General features: G+C 36.5%; 1 long non-coding RNA gene across 1 annotated transcript; it reads right to left on the bottom strand.

The window, feature by feature from the left end:
* Positions 1-21751: 21751 nt before the first annotated feature.
* LOC107774801 (uncharacterized) lies at positions 21752-24902 on the bottom strand. Its single transcript, XR_012702960.1, has 2 exons — positions 23566-24902; positions 21752-22341 (listed from the first exon to the last, which is right to left on the bottom strand). It is a non-coding gene; the product is annotated as an uncharacterized LOC107774801 (long non-coding RNA).
* Between the last annotated feature and the right edge of the window lie 2790 nt (positions 24903-27692).

Here is a 27692-nt window from a genome sequence, read left to right on the forward strand (position 1 = left end):
GTGGCAAACTTTTGCGGACAACACTCAAAATTTCGCGGACCGCATGAACACTTCGCGGCCGCATAATTTTGCGCGCAGTCGTGTAGCGTAAATGGGCAAAATGCCAACTCTCTGAAGTTGGCCTGTCAAAATTCCTTCAAAGTTTGTGGTCGCGTTCACATATTTGCGGTCCGCACAAATTGTGCGATCACGTCCAGTTTTTCGCGGACCGCGCCTGTACATTTGAAGCAGATCTAAGGCTGTTCATTTGGACTGGATATTCGAAATCCGAATTGATCCGTTCAATTTTGGATTTCGGATTGGATCGGATTTTAGATTGTGTTTATTAATACGATCTGATCCGATCCGAAATCCGAAATTATTAGGGCATGTAGAAATTCTAAACTTTAATTCGGATAATTAGTACTTCCTTTACATTTTTCTTCAAGTTATTACCTTTACAATTTATGAATTTAGCTCAATTGGAACCATAGTACTTTTATAATTGTATAAACATGAATATTTCTTACTGTACTTCCTCTTTTACAAAGAAAATATACATATGAGTTTGCAAATTTGAGGCATAATAATCCGATCCGAAATCCAAAAATCCAATCCGATCCAAACTTTAAAATCTGATCCAATCCGATATTAATTCGGATCGGATTCAGATTGCATTTTCTTGAATCCGAAATCCGAAAATCCGATCCGAAATGTGCTAAATTCGATCTGATCCATGCATAGCCCTAGGCAGATCTACATAAAGGTAAGGAGTGCGAACCGCGACAAAATTTTGTGGCCGCACCCAGGTAAGGCGGTGAGGTCATTGGGTTCTGAGTATAAATAGGCGTTCTTGAAACTATTCACACTTTACAAACCCTAACCTCTCAAACTCATCTAGCGCACTGTGCATCCTTACTTGGTTTCAAAATCAGCCTATTCTCATCAATTGTCGATTTTCTACCACATTTTACATCTGGTATGTTCATTTCAATAACTTGATTTTATCTTTTTCTTTTCTTTTCTATTTGTTTTAATTTTTCTTTTTAGATAGGGTTAGAATCATGCCAAAATGTCAAATTAATGCTTAATTTTGATTAACAACATATGGGTATTGTTTGTATGCATAATGGGGGTTGGGGTTAGTAACTTTGCATGGTTAATTGCTACAATTCTTGGGTAATTAGTGAAAACCTTAGTTTTAAGTGTTCAGCAGTGCCGATTTATTTTGAATTTCGCGGCCGCAATCATTTTTTTGCGGACCGCGTAGCTTCAAGGCACTGATGGTTGTTTAGAATTTGCGTCCGCGATCACTTTTGTGCGGTCCGCAATTGGTCTTTTGTGGCCGCACCCAATTTTTCGCGGTCCGTGAGTTTGAACTTCAGAGACTCTATCATTTGCCTTAGCGGACGCGTTCATTTTTATGCGATCCGTGATTGGTCTTTCGCATCCGCACCCAAATTTTCGCGGTTCGCGAGTTTGAACTTTAGAGACTATCATTTACCTTCGCGCCCGCGTTCAAATTTATGCGATCCGTGATTGGTCTTTTGAGGCCGCACTTATTTTTGTGCGGTCCGTGGTTGATCAAGTTCAGAGAGCCAGTAGTCTGAACTTGGCCTCTGCGCGACCGTGTTCACTTTTATGCGGTCCGCGATGGGTAGTTAGCGGCCGCACTCATTTTTGTGTGGTCCACAATGCCCTGTTCTGAGAAGCATTGTTTTTCATATCATCTCTACTGCTTTAACACATGATTGAACCCCAATTCTAACTGTATTTCACTACTTGTGTGTTGTAGAAAATGGTGCATTCTCGTAGGAGAGGAGACACTTCAAAGGGGAGGGCAGAATCTTCCCGAAGTCGGGGTAAAGGAAAGGAAACCTTACCCTTAGCAGCCAAAAAGGTGGTAGGCAAAAAGACTACCCTCGTTAGACCTCCTGCCGACTCCTCGGACACAAGTGAATACCTCCCATCCCGAGAGACTTTAGAGGGAGAATCTGCACAACAACAATCAGAGGCTCAATCAAAACCATTCTGATTGGTCAATGATCCTACCTCTTATTCTGGGTCGTCTGATGGCTCGGAGGGATGTAGTGAGGCATCAGAGCCACCTTCCACACTTGCTACAACACCTGCCTCAACTGCCCCAATAAATGTTGATGCTGATGACGAGTTCTCGGATGACGGTAGAGGAGGTGATACTAATGTGGGAGGTTTGGCCAGGTCAAGGAAACTGAGGTGTGGACGGATCGATTCGTGAGTGAGAAGGCCTATGCAAAATTTCGGGAATGGTGGCCCCAAAGATCGCTTACACTTGAGCGATAATTCATAACAAAAGACCTTCTTCCCTACAATACAAATGTCCTAAAACAATTTGAGGAGGGAAAAGGGTGGAAGTACTTCACCGGCAACGTGGTGAATGCAAACGAGTACCTTGTTAAGGAGTTCTACGCGAATGTTGCCCACATCAAAAAGGGTACCACTATGACAAAGGTCCGGAACTTAAAGATCCGGTTTGATGGCCACACTCTAAACTCATATGCCAGATTTGAGGATGTGGAGGTAGTGAGGTACTTGGAGAAGCTGTCATTGGATGAAGCAGCTCATCCATGGCTAGCGGAGGTATTAGCTATTCCACGGATAACACTGGCATGGATCACAACTGGAATCCCAATAGTCAGAAACACCCTTAGCTTTGAAGCCAAAGGGTGGACCACATTTGTATGCAACCGGCTTGACCCTTGCCAGCATGATAATGTCATCCCACTCACCCGGGAAATCTTGATAGCGTCCATCATGGCAGGTATCTAATTAATGTGGGGAACCTGATGTCCTACCATATCTCCAAGGCGGTTAATAAAGAAGAAAGATCCTATCCCTACCCCAACTTCCTCACTGAGTATATCAAAAACCAAGGGGTAGAGAAGAGGCATTTTGATACGAAGATGAGGCCTAAAAAGCCTTTCTCTCAGTATAGCCTCCAAGGAGAGGACAACCCTAAATCCAAAGGCAAAGCCACTACCTCTACTAGCCAATCTAAAGAGACAAGGGTAGTAGTCACCGGGTCAGAGCCTTCCACAACTGAAGGTTCTTCAGCTGCCATGCCTCCTCCTTCCTCCGGGCCATCCATCACATTGCCATTATCTGTGCCTTCATTTTCCACCTACCCTCAGACTGCACTGTGGGTTTCACAGATGCTATCCAACCTCAACAACTGGATGCAGGCAACTACCACAAAGCTGACTGTCCTATCCAGTGCAGTAGCAGCACAGTCAACCCTAGCACAACTTCAAGTACCTCCATCAGTGGAGGATTCATTAAATGAGCTTCTGGGCAACCAGAAGAAGCTCCTGGACAACCAGAAGAAGATCCTGTAGACTTTGGATACACATGGTAAGGTTATCAAGGATCTGGGCAAGCAGGTGAAGAAGATGAGGAAGACTAAGACCTCAAAGGAGTCAGTGAAGATGCTGAAAAAGGAGTTAGAGAAGATTGCCACTGCTGGAGATATCCCACTGGACCTGCTCATGGAGGAGACAGCCCCAGCAGCACAGGAAATAGAGCATGAGGCTTCAGATGCAATAACTGGCCAGACTGAGGAGCCGGCTACCACTACACACACTGTTGCAGAGCTGATTCAGATGCTCAGCAACCCTGTAGTCCCTAGTCAGAAGATGCGGAGATCCAGTTAGAGGATACAGAGGGTGATGAGGACCCGATGCATACAGAGACCACATAGGGAGTTTTCTATACTCTCTACCCCTTTTTCATGTCCTTATTTGTTATGAGCATTGAGGATAATGCTATTTTGTTTATTTGTGGGGTGGTCCATTTCGATTTGATTTGTGATGACATTTGGTATGCAATAACTATGATACTATTTTTCTTTATCTTTAGTTACCGTTATGTTTACTTATGGTATGCATATAATTTTACCTTTCGATGCATATATTCGTTTACTCCATTTTGTATATATTCAGTTTACTTTCTGGAGTTTACTTCTTTCGTTATTTTTCCTTAATAGCTTAGCTTCTTATTTCCTCTAGTAGCTTCTTTTTAGCTTTTTTTTACATTTTGTGTGAATAATAATCCTTTGATTTTCTTAATGCCACGGTTCCTTCCAAAAGTGGATGTTGTGTGAACCGGGTGGATCTTCCCAACGATGGATGGCGTGACAACTTCTTAAGGGATCGAGTCCATTTTCTTTTTGTTTTGGTGTATATAGTAGTAGTAATGAATAAAAGTGTCTCAAGTAGGCTTTACTTGGTACTAACACATTTACCTTCGACCTCATGGTTAAAGACAAGTTGATTGGCAAAGATTAGCTCTAGTTGTGACCTTTAGACTCTTGAGTTGACTAAAATAATCATCGAGTGGTTTCCTTGAGCCATTTGTGATTTTTAATCTTAGCTAGGGTTGTTGTGGGCCCTCAACTCTGGTCTTTTTAACAATCCAACAGCTTGAGAGGTAAGGTATTGAATTTCAAGTCCAAGTCACGTGCCAATAAGTCTAGAACTTTCCCTGAATATTTGTCTAGGCGAAATTCTAAGTGTAGCTCGACTTGAGAAATGATTGTAGGCTCTTCTTTGTCCAATTTGAACTTTGAAAGCTTCCGCAGCCTACCAATATGATATCCAACCCCTTTGAGCCTAAGCCTTTTTTATTAAATAGCCACATTACAAGCCTTTATCTGTTCTATAATGAACCTCTCTTGACACCCAATCTTTCCTTAGCATTCATGATGAACAATTGGCAAAAGCATACATTTGGGGGAGAAATGAGGAGTTTGAAAGAGATAAAAGGTTCAAAGAAGAAAAAGAGTTGATGAAAAGGAAAGTCAAAGAAAGAAAAGCCAAAAAGAAATACGTCAAAAAAGAAAAAAAAAGTGAAGGTTGAAGGGATTCAAAGAACGCAATGATGAAAGGCATGAAATGATGAGAAACAGAGAAAAATGATTGTCATGAGTAAGAAAGAGTGACGGTGTGTCTCTCTAAATCCCCTAAGGAAGAAGAAAATGATTCAAAGAGTCAAGAAAGTATGTGCCGAAATGAGAAAATAGAGTGCTTAAGGAAAGATAAAACCGTTATAGTTCGATAAATCCTACCTTGATCCAAAAGCCTTCATTACATCCCATTAAAGCACTATATAATTTCAAGTTGAGTGAGCTTACATTAGTGGTAATTTACATAAGGGGCAACCTTATGGTACTTAGAGCCGGACTTGTGGCATTCTTTTGAGAGTGATGAGCGCACTTCCTCACAAACCTTGTTTTGAGTGGTACATTCTACAAAGTGAGATTTTCTCATGGAGAGTAGAGGAGGAGGAGTTTGGGATCCACAATGACCTACGTGATAGAGCGAGCTTCCTTGATGAATTAAATCAACTCTTGATGCTCTAGTGTTACATTAGAACTATAGTACTCAAAAGGTCATAACTTAATGTTGTTGATATTTCATTTGTGTTGAGGGTAATTGTTAGTCCCAATTGATATTAATAGAGTCACCTTAGGCCAGCTGAAATATCTTTTTCTTTTTCTTGTGGAGGTAGGAATTACCTTATTTACTCGAGGACAAGCAAAAGTTTAAGTTTGGGAGAGTTGATAAGTAGGGATTTTAACCTATTATTTGCTCTCTTTTACTTGTGTTTAGGGCCAAAAATGCGTGAAGGTATTCCCGAAAACTAATGTAATATGATTGCTTGCAGGGATTGTTCAAAATGAGCCAAAGGAGTCATAATCAACTCATAAAGGAGTCAAAACTTGAACAAACACCAAGACTGGGCCAAAAGATGTGAAACGCGGACCGCACAAATATTGCGCGGCCGTGAAAGCTACAACGCGGTCGCGAACACGATTTCGCGGTCCGCGAAAGGAAGATTCAGAGAGCTTACATTTTAGCAAAAATAGGAAGTGCGGTCCGCGTCAAGATTACATGGCTGCAGAATCTCCTACGCGACCGCGATTGGAATTACGCGGACCGCGGGTGCTGAGGTTCAGAGAGCTAACATTTTAAGCAAAAACAAGAAGAGCGGTCCGCGTCAAGATTACACGGCCGTGGAATCTCCTACGCGATCGTGATGGAAATTACGTGGTCCGCGTAACCATGCTCAACCCAGATCCAGAAGTGAAGAACGCAGACCGCGATCAGAATTACGCGGCTGCTAAAGCAAGAGTACTGCCGCGGTCAGAATTACGCGGCCGCGTAACCTCCGCATGGGTATTTTTGTCCGAAAATCTCAGCTTAGTATAAATAGAACTTTTTGTCATTTTTAGGGTATGGTGTATTTTGTTGAATACGTGAAACGATTATAATTTCCTTTTTGGGCAACTTTGTACTAGATTCACTTTTTAACATTAGATTTTCATTCGCCAAATTAATATTATGGATTTTATCTTCATTTCATCTGTTATTTCTGCTATTTCTATGAGTAGCTAAACCCATAGCTAGAGTTGTGACCAAATCCTAGGGTGGGTATTTAATGGGTACTGAATTTTAGGGCTTGAAAGTTTATGGGTGAGTGATATTTAGACTAGTTCTTGCTAGAATTGTAGAATTAGTGGTTGGCAAACACTGATTTATGCCTTTATGACTTAGTCTCTTCTTGAGAAAGAGGGACTAAGTCTAGGAAAACCAGGCTAATAAGGAATTGGGGTGAACTCAAAAAATTGATAGCCCCAATTAAAGGGTTAAACCTAGAGATAGTAATACCCGACTTGAGCTAATATCACGGAACTTGCATGAATACCCATTTGAACTTGAGAAAGCCAAATTGAGCAAAATCACTCAAACTATCGAGAGGTTTAAAGTAAGTACTTGGGTGAGATAGCTATATCACGATCCCAAATCAATCAAGCTTGCCCTAGATTCTTGTTACCCGTTAGATATCCACCTAGGTGGAAGTCACTACCCTAGTCTTTTTAAACACTTGAAAACCAACATAAAAAATATCGCACTTAGCTTTAATCATTGCATACAATAGAATATAAGTAGAGGTAGAATCAAAAACCAAAATGTGTGGAAGCGTAATTAGGAACAAAATACGCATCTAAACTTAGATATAAACCTAATTCCAAATCAATTAACTCCCTGTGGATTCGATCCCGACTGTGATGACCCAAAATGTCATCTTTAAATTTAATAATTAATTATGTGTTCTAAGATTTTGAAAAGTGCTATTTATCAATCCTTGACTTGCGTGCGTAGTCCGTAAAATTTTCCGGAAAGTTTTTAGGTGAAAAATGGATTAAAATGTGAATTAGAGCTTTAAAACTCAAATGAGTTGACTTTGGTCAATATTTTGAGTAAACGGACTCGGATCAATGTTTTGACAGTTTTGGTAGGTCCGTATCATGATTTGGGACTTGGGCGTATGCCCGGAATCAAATTCCGAGGTCCCTATCCCGAGATATAAAATTTTGATGAAAAATTAAAAGTTTAAGTTCAAATAGTGACCGGATATTGAATTATGTGCAAACGACCTCGGAATAGAATTTTGATGATTTCAATAGCTCCGTATGGTGATTTTGGACTTAGGAGCGTGATCGGAATTTTATTTGGAAGTCTGTAGTGAAATTAGACTTGAAATGGCTAAAATAGGAATTTAAGTTTGAAAGTTTGACCGGGGAGTTGACTTTTTGATATAGGGGTCGGAATCCAGTTCTAAAAATTTTCACAGCTCTGTTATGTCATTTATGACTTGTGTGCAAAATTTGAGGTCAATAGGACTTGATTTGATAGGTTTCGACATCGAATGTAGAAGTTGGAAATTCTTGAGTTTCATTAAGCTTGAATTGAGGTATGATTTTGTGATTTTAACGTTGTTTGATTTGATTTGAGGTTTCAAATAAGTTCGTATAATGTTTTAGGACTTGTTGGTGTTTTGGGTTGAGGTCCCGAGGGTCTCGGGTGAGTTCCGGATGGTTAACGGATCAAAATTGGGACTTAGCTGCTACAAAAGTTGCTGCAATTTTTCTAGTGGAAATGTTGTCAAAAATCGGTTTGCCTGTCAAAATCGGGCTGCCTGTCAAAATTGGAATCCCAGTCAAAATCGAACTCCAGTCAAAATCGAGTTCCTTATCAAAATCGGACTGCCTATCAAAATCGGACTCCTTGTCAAAATCGGGCTACCTGGCAAAATCGGACTCCCTGTCAAAATCGGGCTCCCTCACATATCTGTAAGTTATAAAAAAAATAGGGGACTTCGTCCCATTTGCCATTTTTGACGAATTGGAGCTTGAGGAGAGGCGATTATGATATATTTTCAAGGAAAAATATTGGGGTAAGTGATTCTAACTCGGATTTAGTCAATATACACGAATATATCATTGTTTTCACCTTTTTAATTAGTGTTTTGAGATAAAAACTTGAGAAACTTTTAGAAATCTAATAGAAACGAATTTTTGAGATTTCGGTGTCGATACGGAGTCGGATTTGAGTGAAACTGGTATGGTTGAACTCATAATTGAATGGGTTATCGAATTTTGTGTGTTTTGCCCGATTCCGAGACGTGGGACCCACATGCAATTTTTGAGCTAGTTCGAATTTTATTGAAAAATGTAGTATTTGTTTATGAAATTGATTCCTATAATTTTTGTTGACTGTATCGAATTAATTATGATTAGATACGAGTCGATCGGAGTCGGAAAATCGAGGAAAAAACATAATACTTGGTTAAATTGGAGCAAGTCGAGGTAAGTGACTTGTCTAACCTTGTGTGAAAAAATTTCCCCTAGGATTGGTATAGATGTGATTATTGAAATGTGTTGAAAGTCGTGTACACGAGGTGATGAGTGTGTACACGGGCTAACTATGAAAGATTATATTTTTAAATTGTGTAGATCAATGTTTCACATTTATTAAATTATTTTATCTTGTTATATTCTTCATCATTGATCTGAAATATATACCTTAAATTTGTTTGACCTTTTCCTCATAATTGTTTTGCCTGTTTAGTTGAAACTTAGTTTCTTTTATTCTGTGCATTATTTGAAGGTTGATTTTTTTAAAATTAAATATTATTAATATGAAGTATTTGACATTTTTAAATTTGATATTGAAGCAACATATTAAAGATTTTGAAATATTATTTTCCTGAATTATTTATTCTTGAATATTTTTGTAAGAATTTCGTACTCATTGTGATGGAGGCGTGAGCTCTTTATTGTGAATAAATATTATTGATGATTTATTTTGGCATGAGCCGCGAGCTTTTTATTGTGAAAAAATATTGTTGTTGAATTATTTTGGCAAGTTAAATTATTTGAGCACTTGAGGTGCAAATTGTGATATATTGTTATATTGATACGCATGCGGTGATATAAGGTCTGTGTATTGAAACGCATACGGTGAGATAAGGGTGGCTTGATATACGTGGCTAGTAGGGAGAACTACTAGAAGTCATGCGGTGTGAAAAGAATGGCTAAAACGCGGGATGCTATTTCGAAAAAAATATTTTCTTTAAAATAAATTATGAAGGATCCCGCGGTGAGATAAGGAAATGAGATATTTTGAATTTATTTATGATTTGGGACTACGAGGAGGTACCTCATGAGTACCCTTGTTGATATTGATTTTATGGTCGCAGTTGCCTTTGATTATTTGTTTTGATTTTCTTGAAGTTGAAAGGAAAATTTGTTTTGTTTCCACGAGATATTAATTGCCATTATTTTTCCATGTCATTATTTATTATCCAGTAGGGTCTGACCTGACCTCGTCACTACTCTACAGAGGTTAGGCTTGGCACTTACTGGGCACCACTTTGGTGTACTCATACTACGTTTCTGCACATCTTTTTGTGCAGATCCAGGTACATCTTATCCCAGGTACATCTTATCGGACCAGGAACCAAAACCGAAAATCGTACCAAAACCGAAGCTTAATGGCTTATTGGTACCGGGTTAACGGTTTTAACGGACGGGAGAACGGATTGAATTTTTTTATTAACGACTTATCGGTTTGGGGGCGGATTATTTAATTTTCTTAACGGATAATCCGTTAACCCATTAAGAATATATATATATAAATTTTTATCCATATATATATATATATATATATATATATATATATATATATATATATATATATATATATATATATATATATATTAAATAATCAAAAACCCTTCTTCCACTTCCAGTACTCTATCTTTATTCTCTATTACTAATTTACTATTAGACATTTAGAAACTCTAATGCCTAAATTTCAACCAGTAGCCACCAACACTCTATCTCTTCGACTTCCAGTACTCTATCTAACGCCAAAAATATATATAATAGTTTAGCCACACAAATTGGTTTTAATTAAAATTTGAATCCGAAGTGACTAATTTTGTAATTGTTTCAAGCCCACCCCTTTAGAAGCCCAATTTTCATGACCCGCCTGGCCTAACCGGATCTCCCCTCTCTTTAAAACACTCATTTTCCCAAACCCTAAGAAAACGACAGACGGATCCCCCTTTGAAAACTCTAGCCGCCTGGTCTCCTTCCTCACTCACCCATTCCCTTTCACGCAAAAGGAAGCCGAGAATTCACCATCATGCACACACATCTCACCTATGAAAAAAGTTAAAACAAAATTCCTGAATTCCCATTTTTCTATATCCGGATCTGAAGAAGAAAAACAAAAAAAAAGATTAAAAAGGTTTTCTGATTTCTGTTGTGTTACTTGGAGAATTTATGGGTTTCTCATTTGTTTTTGGATTGAAGTTGAGGTTGACATTGTTGTTCTTCTGCTGTTTGCTATTAAAATCGTAGCTGAACTTCCTTCATCTCCATTTCTGCCCTTTATCAGCTGTTTCAAGCTCTATTTGTCAAGTATTTTAGGTATACATTCCTAAATCTGTACTATTTCTCCATAAAAATGGCTGAAATCATGAATGAATTTGTTTCTGATGTTCCATCTCCATTTATGTGACTGTTTTTCTTAATAAATTGCTCATTCGATTTATATATATGATTTTGTTAATGAACCAAAGGGATGACTGCCCATTTCAATTAAGTTTAGACCGTTGGAGTCTTATTAAATATTAGTTAACTGAGATTAGTTTTTTATTTTATTTTTCGGAGTTGTTAATGGGCTTTAGGTGTATGCATACTAGTTAACAGTAGTATTTATCACAGTCTCTACTTCGTTGCCTAATGCTGAAATTTGGTGTATGCATATTTTTTACAGAGATCTACTCACTTATGGATAAAGCTGTTGTTTGAACTTTGAAGCTGCAGAAATTCAAGCACTATTAGGCGTTAGCTGCATGACAAACATTTTTGTGTAGTCTCCTCACTTATGGATTAATCATTTTGAAGTATGTACTCTGGACTCACTTTGAATATAGACTGGAATTTTATCATTTCAGAATTAATCAGGGAGCATTGACTTTTCCTTTGCAGTTGTGGGCGGAGGAAAGACATATATATTTTGGACTCATCTGTAATGTAGTTTGCTTTGGGATGTAATGGACTCATCTATTGTATTCTATAGACTGGAATGTAGTCTGCTGAACATAGGAATTTTAGTTTGAGTCACAATGGTTAGCAAACAATTAATGCATGCAATATAGATTGAATTAGGTAGATAAATCGCCCGATAAGAGCTAAACCGATACTAATCCGCCCGATATCTTATCGGGTAGCTAGCGGATTAATACATTTAAAAGCCGATAACCAATAATCCAAACCGTTAAGAGTAAATAACCGCCCAATCCGCCCAATAAGCAACCCTACTGTACGAGAAGATTTCGAGGTATATCTGCCAGCGTCCGCAGACTCTGGAGTCCCCTTCTATCTTACTATGTTGTCTTCCTTATTTGTTTTAGACTCTGATGTATAGAGACATGGAGAATAAATTCTTAGAAGCTTGTGACTTATTTCTACCGGGTTTTGGGAGTTGAAATTGTTTGAATTGTAGTTTTAATATTTCAGATATTTATTATTATTCCGCATTGATAGGCTTACCTAGTCTTAGAGACTAGGTGCCATCACGACATCCTACGGAGGGAATTTGGAGTCGTGACACCGACCTTGTTAGGTAAAACTGCATCGACCATCCTCGCTACTCAAAAGTAGTGCAGGTTTGGACCCGATCATCTTGTTGTCCATGAAAAGCTTGACATGCATTTAATGGATGTGGTTACAACCTACCTTTACGGTTCACTTGATAATGAGATATACATGAAAATTCTCAAGGGATTTAAATTATGTGACGTACATAATTCAAAGTCCAGGGAAATGTTTTCAATCAAATTGCAAAGATCTTTGTATGGTCTAAAGTAATCAGGAAGAATGTGGTATAACCGTCTTAGTGAATATTTATTAAAGGAAGTTTATATAAATGATTCCATTTGTCCATGTGTTTTTATAAAGAAAACAACATCGGAGTTTGTTATACTTTCCGTATATATTGATGACATAAACCTTATTGGAACTCCTACATAACTCCAAAAGTTAATTGATTATTTAAAGAAGGAATTCGAGATGAAAGATCTCGGAAAGACAAAATTATGTTTCGGTTTGCAAATTGAACATTTGACAAACGGGATTTTTGTTCATCAATCTACCTACATAGAAAAGGTATTGAAACGGTTTTACATGGATGGAGCACATCCATTAAGTACTCCGATGGTTGTTCGATCACTTGATGTGAATAAGGACCCGTTCCGACCTCAAGAAAAGAATGAAGAGCTTCTTGGTCCTGAAGTACCATATCTTAGTGAAATTGGTGCACTATTGTATTTTTCTAACACTACAAGGCCTGGCATAACTTTTTCAGTGAATGTCTTAGCAAGATATAGCTCTGCTCTTACAAGGAAACATTGGAATGGAATCAACACACATCGCGGTATCTAAAAAGGACTACCAATATGGGCTTATTTTATGGCAATGATTGCAGTCCTGATCTTGTTGGTTATGCCAATGCTGGGTATTTATCTGACCCATACAAGGCTCGATCTCAAACAGGCTATGTGTTTACATGTGGAGGCACTGCAATATCCCAGTGATCGACTAAGAAATCAATCATGGCTACTTCATCTAATCATGCTGAGATAATTGTTATTCATGAAGCAATTCGAGAATGTGTATGATTGAGGTCTGTAATACACCTTATTCGAGACAAATATAGTTTGCAGTGTGACAAACTACCCACAATTTTGTATGAAGACAATGCAGCATGCATAGCTCAATTGAAGAGATGATTCATAAAAGGAGATAGAACAAAGCACATTTCACCAAAATTATTTTTCACATATGATATTCAAAAGAATGGTGATATAAGTGTGCAACAGATCCGTTCAAGTGATAATATGGCTGATTTGTTCACTAAATCTCTACCGACGTCAATCTTCAAGAAACTAGTGTGCAATATTGGGATGCGAAGGCTCAAGGATGTGAATTGATGCTCTCGTCAGGGGGAGTTAATACGCGGTATACTCTTTTTCCCTTATAAGGTTTTGTCCCACTGGGTTTTCCTTGCAAGGTTTTTAATGAGGCAACGAAAAAGCGTATTTCAAAACATGTGTACTCTTTTTCCTTCACTAGGATTATTTTTCTCTAATAAGGTTTTAATGATACACATTATCTATAGACATCTGGGGGGGGTACATTAATGTTATAAGAAATATCAAATTATGGTGGATGTCTATTCTTCCTCCATGATATTCATCTCAAATGCTTAATGACATATTCAATGATATATTTTCTTCACTTTTCATGCCTATATAAAGGCCTTGTAATAGATAGAAAAATACACACAATTGAAGAAGAAATAAGAATCTCTTCTCTCTTTCTCTCTATATCTCTTAGCTTATTTTTTCTTGTTCTATATTGTTACTTTGAGTTATATTTTATAATAATTTTTTTTTTGAAGAATGTTTGTTTCAAGAGTCAATTTGTATAAATGGACATCAAACAAATAACAAAACTTTGGCTATACAATTGTTGTCATTAAATTCAATTTAGCAACTTCTAGGAATTTAATGATATAAGGTGAAACCTTTTCATTTAGCTGTAGTCAAGTCAACATTGCAAGTGTATAATATTTTTTTCGTTGAAAAATATTAGTTTTGAATCATTAGATTATGTGAAAGGTTTTTTTTTCTCGAATTCAACAAGAGGGATATTGGTTTCTAATTGATAGTTTCTATATCGATTTTCATGTGTAACAAAAAGTATATTTAAAAATAACATTGGTATGACGTGAATTTTTTTAAATGTAAATAAATTATTTCAAAATGAGATTATTTTTTAAAATATAATGTAATTTTAAAAATAAAAAGATAAGATATTTTTTAATTTTAGTAGAGAGTTTTTTAAATTATTATAATAGAAGTCATATCATGGATAAAATCAAGAAACCAAAATATTATAAAATATTTATATAAATATCCGGTCAAATTTATTGTTTAGTTTTTATAGCTAATATACCGATAACACACGATTATACATATATTATATATAAATTATATATAAATTATACATCCTTCAATTTTTTAATTTAACTGGTTGGGTTAACACCTATTTAGGTTGATTAGATAAAGCCAAAAGAAAATATGAAAGAATTTAAACCAAAGACTAAAAATATAAATAAAGTTCTTATGTAAACAATTTCTATTCAAACTCATCCTTTTATAGCGAAATAAATTAATTTTGTTCGTAAAAAAAAAGACATAAAAAACAAGATAAAATAAAATAAATATAGAAAAAATGTATGGAAAATCTAAAAACTAGAAGTAAGAGATGACAACGAATATCTTCTTATGTTTCATCTTTGTTGAGTATACAAATTTTGGAAACTGATCTCACCGATTTCAAATATTCTTTTCAACGCAAATACATAGATTATAAGACAAGGATATCTTAGAATATTTTTTTAATTTACATTATATGTCATTTTTTAAAAATCACTATTACTAACAAACTGATATGATATACGAATTTGAATTTAAATGCAATTTGAGTAGTTTGCATTGAGATTAAGCCAAGTATGATGTCGAGAAAAAACTACTTTGCAATTTTAAGACAATATATGCAATATTATATAATAACAATCAACTAATTTAACATTTAATGATTCAACGAACAAAAAATCTGTATATACAAGGTATTCAAAATTCAAAATCTGTGGCTAGAGATATCGATAAATTCAAAATGGAGTCATACTGAAATAATTTTTTTCGGCTAAAGAATCATTTAAATTTTTAGATAACCGATTAAAGTAAATTTTAAATTAAGGATAATATCTTCACTTGCATCATTATAAAAATAATCATTATTGAAAAATATATAAAGTTTTAGAAATTGATATTTTAGAATAGAAATATTGTTCGAAAGATAACATCATATCAAATAAGAGTTCAAGTCGCAGTAAAAGAGACATATTGTAACCAAAGAATCGTTCATACTGTGTCAATCTTTGTGCTTTGCCATAAATACGAGTTATTATTTTCCTTTGTGGCTATTTTTAGGTTCCAATGACACCAATAAGAATGATGCAAAACTAAAATTATCACTGCGAGATTTGAAAAGCTCTAACGTCTCTCTGATTCACCGGACCTCCGGCGACCACCGGACCAGGTAAGACCCCCACCCCACCACCACCACCCACCCCACCCCTGTCTTCTTTTCCTCTCTCTCCTGCTTTCTTCTTCTTCCCTGTTACTTCCCTCCCCCCTTTTGCTTTGCTTTTCAGATCTGCCTCCCCCCTTTGTATATTTTCCTTTTCTTCTTCTCCTTTCTTTCTCTTCCCTATACCTCGTCTCTTCAACCCCCATCCCTTTATTTTTTGGCGCACTGATCTAGCCTAGCGGTGGTGGCGGCTGAGATAATTTTCCGGCGAGCCTTGGGCAAAGCGGGCGGGAACTTCCAAAACATAGCTGTTGTGGACAACACCTTTCTCAGCACTCGTGGTGACTTCAGGTTCTATTGTTCTTTCTTTGAATTTACTATTTTGCTCGCGGGAGTTGGTACCTCCCGTTTTCCAGTTTTCCTTTGTTGTGTGAGTTAAATTGCTGGCATCTTACCTCGTACTACTTTATTTACCGTATTAGTGTGCCTATTGTTGCAACTTGTATTCTTCTGGTTTGGTCTGTTGCCTTATGTGATAGTGATTCCCCTTACTCTGTCGTACGTATAATAGCTGTGGTCTGGGATGGTCGAGTGAGGTCATGTCCTCGGGGGGAACGGGGGGTGGGGCGGGAGGCAATAGAGGTAAAGGGAACAAGGGTGTCTGTAGGTTGAGAATTGGGTCGTGGAACGTAGGTACATTGACGGGTAAATCTATAGAGTTGGTGAAGATCCTCCAGAAGAGGAGGGTCAATATAGCGTGTGTCCAGGAGACAAGATGGGTAGGGTCGAAGGCGAGGGATGTGGACGGGTATAAACTTTGGTACTCAGGAGTCCAGAAAGGTAAGAATGGAGTGGGCATCCTGGTGGATAGGGAACTTAGAGAGTCTGTAGTTGAGGTTAGACGAGTGAATGATAGATTGATGATTATTAAGTTGGTGGTTGGAGAGTGCACCCTTAACATCGTTAGCGCTTATGCGCCGCATGTGGGCCTAGATGAGGAGGTTAAACGGCGCTTCAGGGAAGGGTTAGATGAGATTGTGCGCCAGTTTCCGCCTGCTGAGAAACTGTTCATAGGAGGGGATTTCAATGGGCATATTGGGTCGACCGCAGGTGGTTATGGCGAGGTGCATGGAGGATTCGATTTTGGGGAGAGGAATGGAGGAGTTACATCGTTGTTGGACTTCGCTAAGGCTTTTGGGTTGGTGATTGCAAACTCTAGCTTTCGGAAGAGGGAAGGGCATTTGGTTACTTTTCAAAATACGGTGGCGAAGACCCAGATTGACTATCTCCTCCTCAGGAGGTGTGACAGAGGGTTGTGCAAGGATTGTAAGGTGATTCCGGGTGAGATACTCACGACGCAGCATAGGCTCTTGGTGATGGACGTTGGTATTATATTGAAGAGGAGGAAAAGGTCTACTCGAGGAAGACCAAGAATTAGGTGGGGAGCCTTAACTAAGGATAAAGCCCAAGCGTTGGAGGGGCGGTTGTCTGCTCTGGGAGCTTGGAGGAGCAGTGGTGACGCGAGCACTATGTGGTTAGCGACAGCAGACTGTATTAGGGAGGCTGTGAGAGAGGTGTTAGGGGTCTCGACGGGCGTCTCTGGTGGGCACAAAGGAGATTGGTGGTGGAATGAAGTGGTCCAAGGTAAAGTGGAAGAAAAGAAGGCGGCGTACCTGAAGTTATTGGGGAGCATAAGTGAGGAAGAGAGGCAAGTGTGCATAGAGATGTATAAGGCAGCTAGAAAGGAGGCTAAGCTGGCGGTCACAGAGGCTAAGACTGCGGGTTATGGTCGTATGTACGAAGAATTGGGGAAAAAGGTGGGGAGAAGAAGTTATTCCGGCTGGCCAAGTTGAGAGAGAGGAAGGCTCGGGATTTGGACCAAGTAAGATGCATCAAGGACGAAGATGGTAGAGTATTGATGGAAGATGCCCAGATTAAGAAGAGATGGCAGACTTACTTTCATAAACTTCTGAATGAAGAAGGGGATCGGGATATTGTGCTAGGCGAATTGGAGCATTCCGAGAGTCATCGTGACTTTGGGTACTGCAGGCGTATCGAGGTTGAGGAGGTCGTGGGAGCTATGCGTAAGATGAGTAGGGACAGAGCGACCGGTCCAGACGAGATTCCGGTGAAATTTTGGAAGTGTGTGGGGAGAGCAGGTTTGGAGTGGTTGACTAGGTTGTTTAATATTATTTTTAAGGGGAAGAGGATGCCGGATGAGTGGAGGTGGAGTACGGTGGTTCCATTGTATAAGAACAAAGGTGATATCCAGAGTTGTAACAATTATAGGGGTATCAAATTACTGAGTCATACCATAAAAGTGTGGGAGAGGGTGGTTGAAGCGAGGGTGAGGATGACAGTGTCTGTATCCGACAACCAGTTCGGGTTCATGCCAGGTCGTTCGACTACAGAAGCTATACACCTTGTTAGAAGGTTGGTGGAACTATACAGAGAGAGGAAGAAGGATCTGCACATGGTGTTTATTGACCTAAAGAAAGCGTATGACAAGGTTCCTAGAGAAATTCTCTGGAGATGCCTGGAGGCAAAAGGTATATCGGTTCCCTACATTATGGCGATTAAGGACATGTATGATGGGGTTAAGACCCGGGTTAGGACAGTAGGAGGCGACTCTGAGCATTTTCCGGTTGTAATGGGGTTACACCAAGGTTTTGCGCTTAGTCCGTTCTTATTCGCCCTGGTGATGGACGTGTTAACAAACCATATTCAAGGGTATGTGCCATGGTGCATGCTATTCGCCGATGACATAGTTGTGATTGATGAGTCGCGAGTTAGTATTAACGAGAGGCTGGATGTTTAGAGACAGGCACTTGAGTCTAAGGGTTTCAAGCTGAGCTGGACGAAGACGGAATACCTGGAGTGTAAGTTCAGCGCTGAGCCAGGGGAAGTGGGCGTGGATGTGAGGCTTGATTTGCAGGTCATCCATAGTAGAGGCAGCTTCAAGTACCTTGGTTCGGTTATCCAGGGGGGAGGGGAGATCGACGAGGATGTCACACACCGTATTAGGATAGGATGGATGAAGTAAAGGTTAGCATCTAGAGTCTTGTGTGACAAGAGAGTGCCACCGATAATCAAAGGTAAGTTTTATAAAGCGGTGGTTAGACCGGCCATGATGTATGGGGTTGAGTGTTGGCCCGTTAAGAACTCACATATTCAGAAGATGAAAGTAGCAGAAATGAGGATGTTGCGGTGGATGTGCGGGCACACTAGGATAGATAAGATTAGGAATGATGATATTCGGGAGAAGGTGCATGTGGCTCCCATTGATGACAAGATGCGGGAAGCGAGGCTTAGATGGTTCAGACATGTTCAGAGGAGAAGCCCAGATGCTCCGGTACGGAGGTGTGAGCAGCTGGTTACGTAGAGGGCACGAGAACAGGTAGAGGGCGGCCTAAGAAGTATTGGGGAGAGGTGATCAGGCAGGATATGGCGAGGCTCCAGATTTCTGAGGACATGACACTTGATAGGAAGATGTGGAGGTAGAGTATTAGGGTTGTAGGTTAGAAGGTAGTTGAGTCGTGCCTTACTTCGTACCATTGTGGGACTAGCCATTCAGGATTTTTGTCTAAGATAGCTAGTGACAATGTTGTGGCTTACTATTTCACTTTTTAGTGCATGTCCTATTTACTAGCTATCGCTTTTGCTTTGCATCTTTCCTCTAGATTTCACGGTGTTCCTATTTTTCTTATGATTGTTGTGGCGATACTAATATTTACTAATATTGTCTCCCTTTGCTTTGCATCTTTCTTCTGGATTTCATGGTGTTCCTATTTATCCTATGAGTGTTGTTGTGATACTAATATTGTCTCCCTTTTTATCCTTTTGTCTTTTTGTCTTTTTTTGAGCCGAGGGTCTTTCAGAAACAGCCTCTCTACTCCTTCGGGGTATGGGTAAGGTCTGCGTACACACTACCTTCTCCAGACCCCATTAGTGAGATTTTACTGGGTTGTTGTTGTTGTTCTTGTTAGTCTTTCTTCATGTAGTGTTTCTTAATTAATATCTAACGATTATCTATAATTATCTAGAAGGTTTAAATTTTAAGGTTATTTACATATAATTCAAATAACTCATATATTTAACATGGTTAATGTCAAATATCAAAATGGAGTCATATTGAAAAAATAATTCACTGGCTAAAGAATTTTTTATATTTGTAGATAGCCGACTAAAATGAGTTTTGAATTAAGGATAAAAAAATAATTATTATTGAAAAATAAAGTTTTAGAAACTGAGATTTTAAAATAGAAATATTTTTTAATAGATATCAACACACCAAATAAGAGTTCTAGTAGTATTTAATTGAGCCAAGTCGTATCCAAAGAGTCCTTCATAGTCTTAACTTTTGATTGTTTTGCCATATATATGAGTTATTATTTTGCTTCCTGACTATTTTTAGGATCCAACGACACCGACGAGAATGTTACCAAAAAAGAAAAATAGAATTATAACTAGGAGATATGAGAAATTATTAATTTCATCTAGTATTTCTTAATTAATATCTAATGATTATCTATATTTTATCGAGAAGGTTTAAATTTTAAGATTATTTACATATAATCCAAATAACTCAAATATTTAACATGGTTAGTATCCGCGCATCCGCGCGGGTGCTAATACTAGTACAATGTATAATAACTGTAAATAGTATATAAAAAGTGTATATGCGCTGTTATACACTATGTATACATTTCTTAAATAATTAGTCTACACTTTATATGCAATGGTGCTGAAGGCAGAGATAGAACATATCATGTATGAGTATTGTATAAAAAGTGTATCATTTATGAATACTTAATGTACAATGTATAACAAGTATATGTTCAGTGAGTTTACATTAAGTATACACTTATTATACAATATATTTTGTCAGTATACACTGATTATACAGTGTCACAATCCATTCTGATTGTTATTGCGAAGAAGGAGAAACAATGTGAATTAAACAGAAGAATTGAGTTGTGAAGATTATAGAATCTGTGGGAAAATATATAAATTGAATAAGGTGAATTTGGTAAGGCAAGATGATTATTTTTTTATAAATAAGAATGGAAGTGGCAGAATAAAGAAAGTTTTGGCCTGAAAATAAGTTGTATAGTTGATTTTTACTACAATTTTTTTTTCTTTCTAGTGAATGATTTGTTTCCAATAAGCGAAGATTGGTAGAGCTATACTGAACGAGATAAATTGGAAGAAGAGGAAAGAATGCAAGAAAATTTTGGACTTTGGCAACTAGGGAGGGCGGGGCGACACATATATGCTGGTTAATATATTTTATTTATTTTTGGCTACAAGTTGAAATGTGCAATAGTGGGCTAGACGGTTGTTTATAGTTTTTGCCGAGCGGCTAACTTTGTCAAAAGCCCTTTTATATCTTCCACGGTTATAAATTAAGATCAAATAAAATGAGTCGTTACATAAAATTTTAAATTATTAAATTATGGATTACTGTATGTTTTTAATGAAAAATTATTCAGAACATCAAATAGTATCATATAGAAATTAATAAATTTCATCCAACGTTATTTATCGTTCGCATTAAATGAAAACCACCCAGATTTTTGTGTGGTTTTTAAAATGTGAAATATTTTCACCTCAAACTATATTTTTTTTTAATTACTAATGAAATACGTTTTAAGAAATAATTCGACCTTTGAATATGTGAAAACTTTACCTAGTCTATTTCATGTTAAGATATAGATATGCCAACTTGTCATATTAAAACTTTACCTATAGATTTAAAAATTTCATCTTTTAATTCAAATTCATTCAGATTACATGCTAGTTCATTCCTTTTGCCGCTTTTAACCGGTTCATGTTTGATCGAACATAAGACATGAGCTTGGTTAAATGTATTCAATGAGTTAAATAAGTTCATTATAAAAAAAGATGTGATGACAACTAGGAGAGAAAGAGGCTCTTGAGGTGTTTAGCATATTTTGAGGAAAATAGTGATAATTGAGTGATTTTATTGTCCTAAAAGAAACAAAGGTGATTTTTGTAGGCAATTCCCAAAACTTGAAGGCGTGATTTTATTGCATTATGATATAGCTTTGTACTTCTTATGCTTTAAGGCCATATAAACATACGTTGTAATTCATGTCCAATAAAATGGATGACTGGATTACAGATCGCAGGCAGCACCTGGGGATTAGGAATTCGCTTATAACACAAAGGAAATTGTTAACAGGAAAGGAAAGCTAAACATAGTATAACACCAGATGAACAATAGTAGATTGCGAATCAATCGTGTGAGTAAATTCACATTTCACCCTATAGGAACAGAAATTTAACTGGCTGATACGCACTACAGAAGACAATTGATCTAAACTTAAGTAGAAGCAAAATGAACATAAGGCCTCAAAAGACCTAACTAGGTGCTATTCAAAAGACCTTTATGCTTGCAAAATCAATATCTTATTCTTTCTGCTTTCACATTCATTGCCAGGCAACTTGGGATAATAAGATGAAAGACAATGTGCAACTTCACAACACATGGGGAAGAAGAGAGAGACTGAAAGCATACTTCTCTTGAAAAAGATGAAATGATTCAAAAACACTGCATCTTGCTAAGAACGTCTTTTCTCAAACTTCAAACACCTCCGATTGGGCTGTCTCTTAAATGACTCAACCACGATTTGATCCGTCACAATGGCTTCATTACAAGGGTCCTAAGAATGGATAGCTGAAGTGCACACACCTCTATTATGAATTATATAGAGGGAAAAAATTGACTCAATCAAGATCCCTTTTACAGTTGTTTCCCCAAATTCCTGCAACAGGCTTTACCATATATTCTGTCAAACGACAAGATGAAACTAAAGGTATTTCAGAACTATCCAGTGACAAATTTGAGGAATAATAAGATAAACATGGCAATTTCAAGTCAATACCAAGATATTTACTCGTACACACACGAAAGGAAGTAAAAAACCTCTTACATTAGCCACAATGGACAATGAAGTGGAGATTAAAAAGGTAAATCATATAGATCGCATTAAAACAAAATTAAGGAAATTTGAGTGAGATATCAGTATTATATGTTGCAAGTAATGTCCTTCAAGCCAAGTACCACCCGCAAGCTATTTTACCTTCTAAGCATTCTTATTTCTGGTATACTCTTCTACCCATGCCCTTGTCCAAAATTTGAAGTTATCATCAATTATGTTATCTGTCAAATTTAGAACACTGAGCATGGGGTTGCCAAATTTTCTTAATATAAGCACAATGCAGTGGTTGCTCTAAACATACTAAACCCGGTATCCCCAATAAGGTAGAGAAGCAAAGGCCAGTGCAGTAAGCAATCATGCTTTAAACATATTCTCTAATGCCAAAATAAAGAGAGGAAAGAATGTACAAGAATTTTGACAGGTTCCTGCAAAAGATCAGCATCCATATCAGGTAATTTACTCAGAGAAATTGTCAATTCTAACTCTTGTTTGAGGAGGTAATGGTCCCATGAAGTGTTACAGAAAAAATAGATCTTTTCACGTCAAGGTCCCAACACCAAGTTATTCAGAAATCTGTCTTATATGGCATAGCAAAGTCCATGTTTATCGTCAAATTTATAAACTTAGATATACTTGCCATCATGGTAGGTTACAGCTCTAACACAAAGTAATGTAATCACTTGGGGTGCCGTAAGGCCAAATATTTGGCTTCACCATGATAAATATTTAAATCCATCAGTGTGTTTTTTTAAGTTTAAGCAAGTTAAGTCTTGGCATCTGATCAAGTAGAGACAAACAAAAGAAGACATAACAGAACATAGAACTGGTGGAGTATCTCAAAGGAAAGTATAACATCAAACTCAATCACATAATTCACTGATAAGCAATATTTCCACCTTCATATACAATGTGAACTGTGGCCGGTACTCTATACAAATTATGGCTCCAAAAATTGAATGAAGAATGCAATTGAAGTAGAACATTACAAGGCTATGGTTGCTACAAAAGGTGATTACCCCAAAATGTCATTCATTTGCATAAGGAATAGTTTCATTCCATCAAGTTCTATACCTTGTGCTCGAGTTGCCATCCACCTTAGAGCAATTGGAGGACGGTTTCTCTGGCTTCTCCTCAATCTTTTTCAAATTTAAATTTAGTATGCCCCATTTCCTGAAAAAGTTCTCTTCCAAATTGGGAAATGCCTTAAAAGTAAAAAAATTTATCCACAAACGTAGCTTTCCTTCGAATTGCAATTCCAAATTTCTACTAGCTATCCTCTCAATCTGATAGAAATGATATCAAGAACTACTAGGCCATGATCATTATTATGAACATTTTGAAGCCTCTAAGTTCTATCACCCCAATGTTTACCGATGCGCAGCACAGGGGAATCAAATTGTAACGTTTATCATCCAATATTTCTGATATCACATTTCATTTATTATTTTGAATAGAGCAAGGCTTAGATTCTACTACATCCAAATGGGGGTTGCATTCTTTGGAATAAAAATCATTCTTTTCAATAAAAACTCTAAGCATCTCATAAGTAAACGTGGGGCTATTAGGATCACTCGTCTGTGACTCACCCCCTGAATCAGAAGTCAGCGGTTTCTTCAAGCACAAATAACACCCTCCTCCTCCATATAATTCCCTTCTTCTGTCCGAATTTACAGAAACCCCTTTCTGTTTCCTCCACAAAAACTTCCCTTTAACCTTCCTGAACCGAAAACAAGATACCTTTTTCCCCTTTATCTTCTTACTCTGATCATTTTCCTCTTCTGAATCATCCATCTCCTTACACCTACCACTAACACCGGCACCGGCGTCGTCATCGTCATCATCGCCGCCGCTTTGTCCAGCGCCACCACCAGTTCTGGGTGGATTATTGGTGGAAACAGACATAAAAAAGTAAAAAGTTATATCAGGAAATTACAAAGAAGGATTGGACCACAGAACCATGAATGTATTTTGGGGGGGACCTGTAGTGTATTTGGATATGACGCAAAGCATCTAGTAAGTACAGTTGCTGCAGATGAAAAGAGTGAGAGTACAGAGAGAGAGAAAAAGTGTGAGATAACTGAGAATTTGAATTGAATTGGAATTGAATTTCTGAAACAACAACACAGGAGGGAGGGAGAGAGAGAGAGAGAGAGAGAAGGGATGGATATGGTTATTGACGCCAAACTTGTCGGATTCCCTCACGGGTAACCCTTTAATTACTTGACAGGTGGTCCACTTCTATTACGTGTTTTTTCATTTTTCCTTTTATTTTTCTTTATCTTTTTATGGTAGGTATTTATCTATTTTTATTGACGGAGATTGTTTCTTTAGTAGTTTTATTATTACCTGTGGAGAAGTCAATCATAATAGATTGTACAGATGCATTGGTGCCACGTGTTTGCCTACACATCTACGATTAGTTTGCATTCTCGTATTGGATACAATAGTTTATGCACCTTATACAATACTCCTAATGCCTACATTAAGTTTCTTTTTATTTTTTTCCTTTTTCCTTTTACTCTTTCTTTTTGGAGATTTTTGCTACTGGTACATTATTTATATACGGTTCACTAAAAGTAGATTCATATAAATTTCCTTTCTTATATACATATATTTCGGTACTTAAAATGTAATTTCAATAAAAAAAGTATTTACAAACTACACCTACTGTCAAAATAAAACAAGGTACTTATTCAACTTCCTAGAGAGATAGACAGTAACTAGTCCTGTTTATTTCAATTAGGAATAATTGATTCACTTAGTGATAGTTTAATTCGTGGACTAAAAGATAAGTTTTGATATGAGCTGAACCATAAGGAATTAATTTCATTGACAATTTACTTATATGATTTTGGTGCAGAAAAAAATATCAAAAATTAAGAATACCTTCATGATTTCTATTTTTATATGAAGGCCTTCTATTTTTATTTACTAAAATATAGCATTCTTCTTTTATTGATACTTTTATTATTTCATGTGCTCTTATTCAAGTAGCTATCACACATATTTTAATTTCACATAATAATGGATAAATACCCACGTAAATTATATGAGTATTTTTTTGTGCTAGAAACAAAACATTTAACCAATTACTATATTGGTATTGCAAAGTTTTAAGTAGGAAATAAACAATATATTAGTAACACACATATTTCTTAGATTATTCAAAATAATAGTGTTTGGTAGAAAATAAGAACTATACGTTAAATTAATAACATTTAAACAATATGTTAAGTTCAGAATCTCAATGTGTATAAATTTAAATTTCATTAAGTTGTATAACCAAATAAACTGTAATATTTAAATGGGTACAATTCATTTATGAAAAGAGTCAAAATTTTCTAACTTATAGTTTGCTTGGCGTATCTTATAGGTGTAGTAACGTTTTCCCTGAAATTCTAAACAGCTTAGAAAGACCGTGTCCTTTGACTATAGTACTTTTGATTGCACCTATAAAACTTTTTTTCTAAAGAAAATTCTACTAACTGTACAACATTATGTTTTTATAATAATAATAATAATATTATAGGACAGAGATTCGTGATATAAACAAGCTTCCAGTTGTTTGATTTGACTAGACGAGAAATAAACAAGATACTCGTTTATTTCCGTTTTGCTTATTTTTACTATTTATTAATGTTGTAGAAATGCAATTTCAGTCCTTTTTACTCCCTTCCACTTCACTTTTTATTGACGGAACAAAAAAGGAGCTGCCACTTGCCTTGCACTTTCCTATCATCCTAAATTAAGTGGCCACCTTTTGGCCAAACTTTTAAGGACAGTGAAATAACGTTAGAGTCGGCCATGGCAATAAATTTTAGTTGAAAATAAATGCTGAATTAAATCAAATTCACTCGAACTTACAATAAAGTGTGATGGAAATCAAACTTTGGATGATGCCATTTTTTGCACGTAAGAATCTTTGTTCTATTTTATCGTGCAATTGTTTTAACACACAAGTATGCAAGTCAAAGGAACCCTAACTATGCATTTAAGCTACGCAATAATCGAAGTGTACCAAATGGCATGTTTCATACATACCTAATAAGAAATTAATATATATGAGATATATATATATGATTAAATTTTGAAAGGTAGCATGACAAATAAGTTTGTTTATTTTTCGAATTTTCAGAGATATGTTTTGTGACGAATAAATGATTTTGTTTGCTCCAACATATTTTATATTAATTTTTTTCTGTAAGAATTTTAACAATTTCCCAAAACGGAATTCAAGCACATAAAAACTAAAACAGACCATATTCTCACAGCTAAACGCTATTACTATGACAAAGGGATTGTTTTGTCTGATTAATTTAATTTCACTGCTTCAGATTTTATTTTATTTTATATATATATATATATATATATATATATATATATATTAGGGGAAAATAATAAAATAGATGTAAGGACAGGAGCTGATACACCTCGCGGCAAGTGTCGTCGAAATTTTTATTAAATATTTATATATAGATAGTATATACAAAATAAAAAAATTGGGTATAAATATAAAATATGACAACACTTTTCATTAAATTGATTTATTCATTCATTCAATTTTTCAAATTTACACCACTTACCAAAAATTCTGGGTACGCCTCTGCCTAGGAGCTTATAACTAATTTTATATTAAAGTGAGATAAATATATTTAAAATTTTAGTAGAAATAATTTTGCTGATATTTAAAAAAATGAGAACTATTATGTTAACACGCAGGTATTTTTCACTGCATAGTGATTTACCTCACCGTTCTCTCATGGAAAAAAAATCACTTCCGTCCAATATTTAGTACATACATGACTTGCGTTTCTTAGATAAACTTTTATCACCTAGTTAAATAATATATATTTTATGTTACTTATTACAATTTTATGATATATTATCATGGTTTAATATAAATATCGAGTATGAAAAAGTCTTTTTTTATTCGATTTAGCCACTACAAATTTCTATCACGAAGGTCCTTCTCCTTCCTCCTCCTTTTGGTTGGGTCCCTCGTAAAGCAGCCCCGTCTAAATTCAAAAGATGAAATAAATTGAGGAAATTACGCCCCAAGAATTTGAAAATGAATGATCTTGATTTTTTTTATAATGTTAAACTTTTAACAATAAAAGTATTACCCATAGGACAAGCGAAATACTAACACTTATTAAACTTGAAATAATGTTTATGCGCAAACAGCTCAAAAAATCAAA

Source organism: Nicotiana tabacum, chromosome 19 (genome assembly GCF_000715075.1).
Source record: "Nicotiana tabacum cultivar K326 chromosome 19, ASM71507v2, whole genome shotgun sequence".
NCBI classification, from domain to species: domain Eukaryota; kingdom Viridiplantae; phylum Streptophyta; class Magnoliopsida; order Solanales; family Solanaceae; genus Nicotiana; species Nicotiana tabacum.